We start from the raw sequence: 12,935 nt of genomic DNA, 5'->3' as shown, positions 1-12,935 counted from the left end.
ATTTGCCACAAGAATGTCTTGTATCTACTAATGCATGAAGATTCATAATTGAATAACTAAGAAACAACAAGCTTTATTGAAAACAATATTCTGAAGGCGTGTATTAAGTATAATGTGGAACGTCTAAAAGTCTGGTCCCAGTGTATGTCATGTCTCCTGCAAAAATGTTGAGGCATTCTCGATGTGGGGGGAAGCTATATCTATGCTGATTGATCTAACAGTGAGGTTAGGAATTACTGGGGGGGTTTTCCCCCCCAGATGCCATTATCCTCTGCTCTAATACCCATCAGGTCAAGTCTTTAGAGATTCCCTGATTTCTGAATTAAGAAAGGTTTCGTTGGGAACATTCCCAATCTGTAGGAATTTGCCTGAATCATGAAGCATGCAAAGAATCAGTGCTGGAAGTATCCAATCAGTCCCTCCATACGAGGAGATAAAGCCAATTGTTTTATGTATATGTAATGTATATAGTCACTCTTCCACTGTGCGTGCCATTTCAGGGCCAAATGTTTCTCTCATATGTGCGCACAGCGCTCCCTGAAAACTTCTGCTTGCATTCATGAATGCAGAATTTGACTCCACAGACTAGTCTCAACATGGAGACACACAAATAGCTGCGCTCAACAATAAGATTTTCAAAAGCACCAAGTGAGTTTGGCAGCTTTTGAGTGCCCGAGTCACGCTCAGAAATGTTTCCCTAACTCTGCTTTTGTACATGTGAAACACAGAACCCATGGGCTTTCCCCTTGGTGTTTGTAGCCTGCAAACTCAGAGGCAGTATGGCCGAGCCAAGTGTTCACAAATAATGAGTCAGATCCCCAAAATCAGGCTACAATTTTAAAAAAATACTTTTTGCACCATTTTTATTTACCTTCTGGCTTTAGAGGCCAGAGGTATTGCATTTTCCAGGATGTCCTCTGCAACTCGAGGGGCTAGAAAGACTCTTTAAAAACAAACAGTGCAACATGTTCACATAAATCACATGACTCCAGGAGCTAGGGTTCAAGTTAATATCAAAACATCCTAAGAGTCGGCAATCCTGGCATGGGCACTAGGTAACAGAACCATAATTAATGCAGAGAAGAGACATGATCATACCATAAGGTAAAGGCAAGTGCTTACTGCTTGGTCTCACTTCCTTGTCAGATCGGGTTTCTATCAGTCTAATTGGACTTCTTTATAAGATCAGATCCGTTGCAAGATCTGGTTCTCCTCAAGGTCCACACTGTGAGCCCTTACTCATGCTGCTGCTCATTCACACGCAAAATCTAGTGGACTTCCTCCTGAAAGTATCCCCCAGTGGGAAGAAGGGGCTCTCAGTCTACCCTGAAGATCAATGTTATTTAGTTGTATTGCAATAGTGCCCCGAGACGCACTGCGCTGGATTACATATAAGCATGTCAATCCTTGCTCTGAAGCATTTTCATAGACAAGGAAGTAGCATAACCAAGGGAGCTTTGCAGTGGTGCCAAAATACCAGCTGCCCCCACTGCTCTCCCACCTGCCATGACACTGCCAACCGCTAGACTGTGGCTGCTGCCCCATGCGCCCCTACACCCGGGGGTGCAGAACTGCCCAGTTACACTTCTGGAACAGTGGATGGATACAGATGGGCGAGCGCAAGAAAACAGCAAGATAGTAGCAGCCAGCGTGCCAAGCAGTGGATACAGCCCACTATGGCTGTACTTTTGGAGGCATCCAGCAGGCAAGTGTCTTAAGGAGATTTGAAGGAGAACAACAACTCATGTGTAAGAGGCTCAAGGGAAAGCATGAGGGTGCCCATTGGTTGGTTTTTACAAATGGACAAACAGGGCTGGCTTCACGTACTTGAGAGACGCAGGGACCAGCGTCCTGTCCTGGACCGATGAGACATGGCAATTGTGATATTCAGAAATCACTCAGAGCCAAGTTGGGACAGGCAGGTTGGTTTCCACTTCTCACTGGTCAAGAGTGTGTCACATGTTACACAACACAACCCATTCCCATTGGCTCTTGAGAGAACCCCTTCAAGGTACAACTCCCCTCATTTGACAGTGAGGACTAGTAGTTTGTGCTCAACACAATAAAGAATATTAACATTAACCTCGCCAAGCTGAGACTCGTTTCCATGCTAATCTAGCTGTAAGACCTAAAATAAAACGTCTCTTGGCTGCAATTATTACACCTCATAGAAAAAGTTGTGAGATGCTGAAATTAGCCAAGTGCCCAACTACATTTAATTACTAACAGATACCTTTTGCTTGTGGTTAGGAAACGACTGGCCATTCCTAAAGTAGGTCTCCCATAATACAGTTCCACTCTGAAGCATTTGCAGACTCTGCTGATCCATAAAACGTACCATTGAAAATGTTTGTTTTGGCAAGGGTCTCAATTTTGTCCGGCATACTAATGGTGTCCGTTAACACACCATTACATACATCGTTAATATGCCTGGCAACTGGGATTTCCCTTTAAGAATAAAGAATATATGTGTAAATCATAATTATTGTCCACCGAGCAGCATCCATCATCACGCGAGGCACTCGCTTTGGTTCTCAACCCACAAGAAAACGTTCCAGTTGAGCGCACCTCATGTAGGGTTGCATTTGCACGTCACTAGTTCAGCAGGGCATGAAGGTGGTTTGTACAGTCCCAGCTCAAGAATGCAGTGCCACCGAGACTTCACGTGCACTAAATTACTGACCATGTATTAACACTCAAAGATGGCAACCGTGGAGGGAACGATCCTGCTCCTTAACTCTCGTGTCTTCCACGCAACCAACAAAACTTAGCCCTCCCCTTTCCAGAAGCCTTAACGAATGAATAAAAAAAAAAAAAAATCAAACTACCAAAATAAAGAGCCATACCACAATTATAGAACGAATTAGATGTGCACTAATAATACTTTCACTACCTTCCTTCTGTTATACTTCAGGTCTCTTCAGCCAAAGCTGGTGTAAGTTAGGAGAAAAATTATATTGCCTAATCAGATTGTCAGCTTTTAGCAATCCAAATTGTGGAAAAGCTGGGCTTTTCAGCAGGGCTCTAGACCCACAACTGAGACTGCATTTCCAAGAGAGTTCAGCTCCCCATTTAGTTGTAAAAATACATGGCTGGATTTTTAAACAAAGTGCAGCATAGCAGCTATTGAGTCCTTCTGCGTCCACGATGAGCACATAAACCCTTCTGAAAACTCTAGACAATTGTGTGCTAAGTTCTTGCCACCAAGTGCGTAAATGCAATGGTTTCCTCCCCACCCCACCCTCACTTAGCCCAGCCGTAGATGCTGCTGACTTGGAAAAAAAACTGAGATCCAAGTTATTTTAAACTGAGATCCAAGTTATTTTAAAATTTCTGGCCAAAAATATGTAACAAATATCAAAAATAGGCCCAACAGCCCAGCAAGTGGATGTGACATATGAACAACATTGTCTAAGAACTAGGTCTTTATAAAAAAAATAAATCAACAGAAAGAATTTGCATATTTTGGAAGGCAAATCCGTTTCAGGATGACCTATTGATAATCTCTCTCTCACATCTATTGTCTTGATAAGGAACTCATTGGCACCCGACTTAATCTTACCTGGTGTGATAATGTTATGAACTTGTCCTCAATATTCAAGTCTATAAAGAAAACTAGAACAGGTAACTCAAGTGCTGGGAAAGCACACGTGCCTTCACACTTGCACTAACCTCATGTTTTGAGATAATATATTTTTTTTAATGTTTGTATTGGTGCTTCAGCTTTGATTTCTCCCCTTGTTCACAACTGCCCCATCCTGTCTTAATTATTTAAAGAACCATACTATAGACTATAAAGCTAAAGTCTGTAGTATTTTCGGGGCTTATTGAAAAATCTGTAGTCTATTTTCCAGATTATAAATTGCCAGAAAGTGTTTCATTACTCTGACCATGCAGCATGGAATATGTGAGCCATATATCCTCTCTGATATTTCCTTTTCTGGGCCATTCCACAGGCAAGTCACTATTTGTATTTCAGAATTGCCCTTAAATGCATTTACCAGTCCATTGCTCTTCAAGCTAATCAGAATTGAAAAATACTAATAGTCTCTTTCAAATCCAATAGGACAAATTGTAACCTCAGCATTCAGGCATTAGAATATTTTATTCTCCTTTGCCTTAAACGGAGAATAATATAGAAGTCATGGCTTCATTCTGAAAATCTAGTACTACTGAAAATTAAATGCAGTTTGAGAAAGGACTTCCTGGAACAGGGCAAACGCGATGCCCAGATTCCCAGACAAGGCATTGGGAAATGGAGCCTAGCCCTGGGGTAGATGTAGCGTAGCCCTGGGGTTAAACTGAAAATGGACTTAAGTTACAAAAACAAATCTAGATCCAAATTGCACCCAAGTTTAGTGGGAAGTATTTAGAGGGGTCTGGGACCATCTCAAATATAAGCATTATTTGTAAACTGGTACTTACACGTCTAAGAGCGAAACTTCTGTCCCACTCAAGTCCATGAAAAAAGCATTAATGGGTCAACCTTTGTAACACACTTTCATCTGAGCCTTAAGACTACGTCACACAAAGCTGCAAGAAGGACCCATCCACATTTTGCATTAATATTTTTTGGGGACTTGCTGGTGGGTGTGGGGGGATAGAATCAAGCTTAGGCACCTCGGAGATAAAGTGTGGTCTATAATACATGCAAAGAATTCAAACTCGTTGATCACCCACAGAATTGAATCCATTGTCTTGCAGTTGCTCCTAAAATGTCAGTGTCCGTCTAAATCCAGCACTTCCTGATGCTATTCTTGCCATGCATAAAAAGGGATTAATAAGGAAAAATATCTCCCTCCCCAGAATCTCACCTCTAACCTGCAGTCCCATGATTACAAAATAATACACTCTCTTCTCCATTGTATCTGGATATCAATCCATGTTGTCTGGACTGATTGGTGTCTTATGGGTCAAGCCATTTTCAGAAAAGAAGACTCAATCCCAGACCTGTTAATATACATCTGGTAGAAACACTGATGAAGCAAGAGCAAATGTTATGATCATCTCTGCGTCAGTGGGTAATGTCCAAAGAGTCCAAAGGTTTTATGTGGTAAAACAAACCATCATGCATGCAAGCCACTACATGGACTTTCCTCTATGTGAGAGCTTAAGACCATTAGAAATTTGACCATCAGCTTAACCACAAAGACAGAGATGAACTTTCAAAATACTTCAGAAAATAGAAAAAAAATCTTGAATTATTAAATCAAGGGAAGTTCATTTAAAAGTGTGCCATTGCAATTAACTGTAGGGCATTGAGGGACAACCTTGTTGCCCGAAATGCCACAAATTAGCTCTACCTCTCCACCAAAAGCCACTTCAGTCTCCTTCCCCTGTGCATCTGCTGCTCTGCTTTCTGCTCCCAGCCCTGTGCTCCCTGACTGATTTGCTGCTTTCCATTTTCTGCCCAATCTATCTCTGTGCCGCCTGTCTCCTCCCTGATCTGCCACATGCCACACAGAGGCTGTCCGTGCCAATTGTGGGACCCATGCTGCAGGCTGGCCACCTCTTGGGGTCTTTAGGAGACAAGAGGGCTCCATACAGATATCAGAGTTTGCATGTATTATCATTTGAGTCCCCCAGTGGCTCTAACCCTGAAGAACCGGGACGTTGCACTTTGTGCACATTTGGCTACATCATCTTGCTGCAATGTTCAGATCCATTTACATTCCACGGGCACGTCCTTCATTGCACAGCAAGTTCTTCCACTTTCCTCCTGTACTCTAAGCAGCTTTCCCATGGCCTCAGCTCCCCCTTCAGAAGTTAACTCCACAACATGTGGGAAGCTCTCCTACTTTTTTAAACCAAGCCATTTCTTTTCCCAAAACATCTGGGTTTCCTTGACCACAACATGAAGATAATGCAAAAACCTTGACTGTTGGAATTGGCTGTTGTCATTTCCTTCAGCAAGGATCAATGTGATGAATGGTACCTTCCCCTGCACTCCAAGGAGCAGCAGCCAACAAGTCAAGTTTGTTTGGAAGAAGCTAAGGCTTCTCATCAAAATCTTGAAGTACTGAATGGTCTGACACAGAAAGGAAGAACACTGCTAATCCCAACAATTAAAGCAGCTTTCAGGGGGAAGGCAAGGATACTATTTGAAGAGTAGGATAGACATGGTCATTACCACGACTGGGTGGGAAACATCAAGGGCTATAGGCTGTATAGGTGGGATAAAACGGGGAGGAAAGGTGGGGGTGTGGTGCTCTACATCAAAGAGCAATACACATCCTCAGCAAGCAGCACTGGGTCTGAGGTAGGGCAGACTGAGGTGCTCTGGGTCAGTATACAAGGGGGTCAGGGGAAAAGGGACTTAACGGTGGGGGTCTACTACAGGCCACTCAACCAAGGGGAAGAGCTGGACTGGGAATTCTCAGGTCAGCTCACGGAGGCAGTTAGGTCAAGGATTGTGCTCATCATGGGTAATCTAAACTATCCAGACATCTGCTGGGAAGAGCAGTCAGCCAGGTCTGACCTCTCAGGTAGGTTCCTAGCCGAGTTACAGGACCTCCATCTAACCCAGGAGGTGCACAGCCCCACCAGGGGAAATGCATTATTGGACCTGGTCCTGGCCACAGGCGACAACCTGGTGAGGGGACTGCAGGTTCTCGACCACCTGGGCGATAGCGATCATCAGCTACTGGAATTCACCATCCAGCGCAGAGTGTCAAAGGCTTGCAACAAGGCAGCAGCCCTGGACTTTAGGAAGGCAGATTTCAATGAGGTAAGGAGACTAGTTAGGGAGGCTCTGAGGTCCCAGAGGGGAGGGGATTTGGGAGTCCAAGAAGAGTGGTCGTTCTTTAAGGAGACAATCCTCCAAGCCCAAAAGGTGACAATCCCAATGCAGATCAAAGGGGGCAAGCGTGTTCAAAAGCCCCCATGGCTCACCAAAAGCATCCAGGAATGCCACAAAGCCAAAAAGGAGGCGTACACCCAGTGGAAGGGAGGGGTCATCACCAAGGAGGATTATTCCTCCATTGCTCAAGATTGTAGGGGGGGTGGTGTTAGGAAGGCTAAGGCAGACATGGAACTGGGACTAGTGACCCAAATCAAGGATAACAAAAAGTCCTTTTTTAAATACATAGGAGGTAAAAAGAAGGTACCAAGTAATATGGGGCCTCTGCAGGACACACTTGGAAATCTGGTGGTCGCACCAGATGACAAAGCTAACCTCTTTAACAGATTCTTTGCTTCCATTTTTCCAAGCAGGGACCGAGTCATCCTCCCCACTGGGATCCTGAACGCACCCAGGGGAGGCGCAGTCAGGCCCAGGGTCAGTGAGGACCTAATCAGGGAACTTCTGGTGAGACTAGATGTGTTCAAATCAGCAGGTCCTGACGATCTCCTGGGCAGGCCTTCGACACTGCCTCTCACCCCATCCTCATTAAAAAATTAGGTGACTGTGGTGTCAATGCCTACAGAGTCCGGTGGGTCACAGATTGGCTGGAGGGCCACACCCAGAGAGTGGTGGTGGACGGGTCATTTTTTACCTGGAGGGATGTGGGCAGTGGGGTTCCCCAGGGCTCGGTCCTTGGGCCCGTACTGTTCAACATCTTCATCAGCTACGTGGACGAGGGGGTAAAAAGCACCTTGTTCAAATTTGCAGATGACACTAAGATGTGGGGAGAAGTGGGCATGCTAGAAGGGAGAAATAGGCTACAATCGGACCTGGACAGGTTACAGGAGTGGGGGGATGAGAACAGGATGGGTTTCAACACTGACAAGTGCAAGGTGCTGCACCTGGGGAGGAAGAACCAGCAGCATACCTACAGGCTGGGGAACTCCCTTCTCGTCAGTGCAGAGGCAGAAAAGGATCTTGGAGTCATTATTGACTCAAAGATGAACATGGGCTGCCAATGTGGGGATGCAGTCAGGAAGGCTAGCTGCACCTTGCCATGCATCCACAGATGCATCATGAGCAGGTCCAAGGAGGTGATCCTCCCTCTCTATGCAGCACTCATCAGGCCGCACTTGGAGTACTGTGTCCAGTTCTGGGCGCTGCACTTCAGGAGGGATGTGGACAGCATCGAGAGGGTCCAGAGGAGGGCCACCCACATGATCCAGGGCAGCAAGGCAGGCCCTACGAGGAGAGGCTACAGGACCTGAACCTGTTCAGCCTCCACAAGAGAAGGCTGAGAGGGGGCCTGGTGGCTGTCTATAAACTTGCCAAGCGGGACCAGCAGGCAATGGGAGAGTCCCTGTTCCCCCGAGCACTACCGGGAGTAACAAGGAATAGCAGCCACAAGTTGACAGAGAGTAGATTCAGGCTAGAAAGCAGGAGGCACTACTTCACTGTCAGGGTGGCTAGGATCTGGAACCAACTTCCAAGGGAAGTGGTGCTGGCTCCTACCCTGGGGGTCTTCAAAAGGAGGCTGGATAATCACCTAGCCAGGGTCGTTTGACCCCAGCATCCCTTCCTGCCCATGGCAGGGGGTCAGACTTGATGATCTGCTCAGGTCCCTTCTGACCCTACCAACTATGAAACTATTAACCCATAGAGTAGAGGAGCTATGCCTGGGTAAGATATAAACAGAGTAACAGTGCAGAGGATAGCAAGTGGCTTGAGGCAACCCAGAAGACACGAGATTGGAAGGAGAGGGGAGGGATTTCCAGAGAACAATTCTAATCCTCCCTCCTGTATTGCAGACCAAACCCCCGTGAGAGGCAGGCCAGATAACAGCAAACAAGGATGCAACAGCTTAGACCCTTCTCCAACAGGGGCCTCAACAGCAACGAGGGACAGCACTTGCTAAATGCTCAAGGGGCTCAGGGAGAAGGTGCTGCCCTCTGATACATGGACTGGTCCAACTTTGGCAGATCATTGTAGTGCCATAGGACAGCACCTTGGGGGGATATTGTGACCCAAAGGGCATGGGGGTTGAGATCAGGCCTGATAATGGGAGAGACCAGTGGACATGACATCCCCTGACAAAACAGAGCAACAAGGTGGAAGTAGGAGACAACAGACAGTTGTGAGCTTGCATTACATCGTGGTGGATCATGCTGTGTGGGAAAGGAATAAGCTGGTGAGTGCTCCTGTACTGACTGGGTTCATCTTTGGAGGACAGTGAGGGTGAAACTAGGTCTACTCTGCACATGCAGCCAAATGGCTGCGGGTTTAGGCACTTGACAGCATACAGCTCTGGATTCTGTTTTTTCCTGTGACAAAATGAAATAGCCCCATACTCCTGCTCACGTACCCAACAAAGTGGAGGGCAGGGAGGAGGAGACCCTCCCCCTGTGTTTTAGCCCAATAGCCTAGTGCTTAAAGGCACTTACCAAGGGAGTGAGAGAGACCAATTCTGGGCCACCCTCACTGAAAAGAAATTTATACCTGCTTTTCTTGCTTCCCAGCACAGAGCTCTAACCACTAGGCCACCATTTAGGCTTTGCCTAGGCCCTTCTCCAGCGATCCTCTTGAAGTTGATTTCCTGCACCTTGTCACTGTGGCTCCTGCCAGATCCTGCACTTTGGTACAGCTCCAAACCTGCAGGGGTGAAAGCTGCCACAGTATAAAACCCCTTTCCCCCCAGTCCTTTTCCCCTACCACCAAACTTGGCATCAGGCAAGGGGTTGCAGGGTGGGGAGCATGATTCACCCCTGAAGTCCCAGAGCCACGGTGAAGCAGCAGCTCCATCAGAAGCTGCACAGACAAGCTCAGACAGCTCCCGGCACATGCAGAGCATGGCTAAAACAGGACACAACTACACCCCTTGGATCCACCCTTGGGGGATTCTAGTCTGGTCCCTTGTTCCCGATGAAGCTGACACTTCCTTACTGTTCTCCATCCATTTTATACAAGCTGAAGGGGGCTTGACAACATCCCTCACATCCCCCCTCCTTGATCCCCTCCACCCATGCAGGCCAGTATCTGTACCCCCAAGTCACAAAACTTTCTCCTAACCCCAAATCTTTCTCTCTCTCTCAGCTACCCAGAAGGTGATCTTCAAGTTGGGGCTAGAGAGAGGTCTGAACAGTGCCCATCCTGTGGCCTGGTGGTTAGAGCACTTTGCTGGGGAGCAAGAAATCGGGCTCATCAAGTGAAATAGGAGAAATGACTGAATCTATGTAAGAGAGGAGATTTCAGTAAACAAGCTATTCCACAGAGGGCTCAGATCATTTTCTGATCCATATTTCAAAGCACTTGGATGTCTCCATTGCCTTTGGGCGACCTCAAGGCAGAGGAGGAGAGGTCAATCCAGAGGGACCCTACGCAACGTAATGACCACGCAACAAATGTTACAGACCAAGAACTTGAGCCAGTTAAAGAATTGGATAGGATTCGCTGGCAATGCCTGGCCTCGGCTTCATGCACCTGCGCATTCATGTCACCAGGTCCAGCTTTTATTTGCAGTCCATTACTAAATATATTTGTATTTTCTGGATTTCTTATTGTAGATGAAGGTCCAACGTTTGAGCATCAGGCATGGTAGGGTCCCATTAATCTTTGCAATTGAAATAAAAAAGAAAATCCCACCAACAAATGGAAGCATCTTCACTGACTGTGGGCTTTGTAAATGTTTTTGTTTAGCAGATGCTACCTTTTGAGTCCAAGACAAGGAGCGGATTGGGTTGCCCTTGAGAATCCATGTGGACATTAAACCAAATGTAACGGGACAATCCCAAGCTTCAAGCTCCTGTCTGTCTGTCAGAATCTGCAGGTAATAAAGACGCCCTGACACTATATCCTTCATGGAAAAGCCAAATGGGAGCAGAGGAATATAGAGATGTGAGAATGCTTCTGGAAATGGTCCGGGCATGTTCAAGGAAAGAGAGAAGAGACATTCAAAAAAGCCAAAGAAACGCCAAAGCCCACTTGTCGCAGCAACAGAAGAGAGGAATGGCAGAAGAAATGTGGAGCGAGAGATCTTCACCTTGAAGTCTACAGAAGAAAATAAAAGTGCAGTGGGCTGTGATGATTTATGGAAATGATTTGGGGAATTTGCAAAGGGATAGCCAGACTCTGGAATATGAAAGAGAGAATGGCAACTTGGTCAGATCAACTACCAAAACAAGCGAGTCAAGGGCTACTTGGTACAGCCACGTAATGACGCTAACAATAGAGACCGCAAAGAGATTCCTTCAGGCACATTTGATTCAACTTGAGTCTTCAGGAGGACAGGAAGCAAACTTGCCCTTCAAGAGAGAACAGAAAAGATCTCTCCAGGATTAGGTGGCCTGAATAGGATGTAAAAGAGTACAGTGGAGGCTGGCAGCATTTTAGAGTTTCTACTATTACTAAAATAGCATGGTGGTTTGAAGGCTTTGATTCAGCATGGCCATAGTTGGAAGATCTCGCTGGGATTAAATAATTAGCTAGACCCACCCTTTTTGCAATCATTGGTTAGGACGTCCACTGGGATTTGTAACCAGACATTAAACAGAGGTAACTTAACAACTTCTGTGTTAACGAGAAGATGATGCACGGTGTCCCTAGGTGCAGTATGCTCCCTCAAACAGCCCCCGACAGGATTAGGAACAGACAGCCTGTCCCAGGTAAAACGAAAGGGAGGAATGGTATGTAGAAAGCTGTCAGACCAACAATAAAACCAAAGGCAGATCTCAGCTGCAGCCTGTTCAGCCTCCCGCCTTGCTGTTCTACTTATACCTGTCCAATAGAAAAGAAATGGGACAAAGCAGGAAAGGGTTAAGACCCTAGTGCCAGTGGGGAGGAGGAAGTCCACATTGTGGTAAGGGGTGAAGTCCTTGACCCTCAGCACAGGATGGAAACATGACAGCAGATCTGAACCTATTGCACAGACCGGAGAGGCAGGCAATTTTGCCCATGCTGGTTTCTTTCTGTTTAAATACCATGCAGTCGGCTTGGAGCGCTCCTGCTGAACGAGGGGCCGAGGAGTATTTCTGTATTTCTCAGCTATTTGTTGCGATTACCTCTGCATGTAAAGTATGCATGTGTTTGTTTTTATCTTTGTCTTTTGTGGTTACTTTGTAAACATCTGGGCTGGATTTCTGGGCCCGTTGTAAGGAACTTGGTGTGCGTTGCCAGTCTCGCTCGTGAAGTCATGCTTGTGTGAATACCAGAGGAAAAACTAGGCCCCTTTACTGGGAGCCAGCCAGACAGTCATGATGGGAGGGGGCAGGGGGAGGTTAGGCCCACCTCTCTTGGAAGTCCATCCTTTCTCATGTATGTCATTATCTCTTGGTACTTCTCTCTTTCGAGTCCCATCAGGGGATCACTTTGTCCCATCAGGCTAATGCACTAGCAATTTTTCTCTAAGAGCTTTCTATTTGAAATCATGTTTGAATGTTAATAGCCTGTGAGACGTACTTCTCCTTGAAGTCCTGTGATTCCTTTAATGTTTCAGAGGTATCATGTCTCCCTAGACATAGAGCATCAAGACATTTTCAGTTCAAGTCAGTGGTATCCAAGTGGTGGCCTGCAGACCACTGGTGGTTGGTCCCCAGCTGGTCACATGGGGCTCTATGTGCCTTTAGTACTGTTTTCATTGCAAATTTGATTACAAGAGTACGTGTGTCTGCAAAAAATTTTGCAGGCTGATAGTGGATCATTTGTCCCAAAAGTCTAGAAACTGATGCAACTGGCTCTGTTGGGATTGGCAGGAAGGAAAGATTCAAGTTTCCAAGAACAGGAACCATGTTTCTTCTTCTAGAATAGCTTGAACCAAACTGACTCCTAGAAGTGTAAAACTGAAGCTCACAGAAAAGAAAACCTGAAGTTGTCCAACAACCTACATCACAACAGAAGTTACAGGAGCTTTTAAAAAGAAAAAAGCAGCTGAGCAATTAACACCCACAGGCTACTTTGAAAATCTCCAAGGTCACATTTTTAATCGAATTGAAACCCACTACCCTGGAGGTAAAGTGTTTCATATATTTAAAAGCCAGAGGAACCACTCTATCCATCTGGTTTGACTTCCTCTATAATACAAGCTGGGAAATTTCAGCTAGAG

This window comes from Alligator mississippiensis, chromosome 5, assembly GCF_030867095.1.
Source record: "Alligator mississippiensis isolate rAllMis1 chromosome 5, rAllMis1, whole genome shotgun sequence".
Classification (NCBI taxonomy): Eukaryota; Metazoa; Chordata; order Crocodylia; family Alligatoridae; genus Alligator; species Alligator mississippiensis.
Note: the sequence above shows the minus strand (reverse complement) of the source record.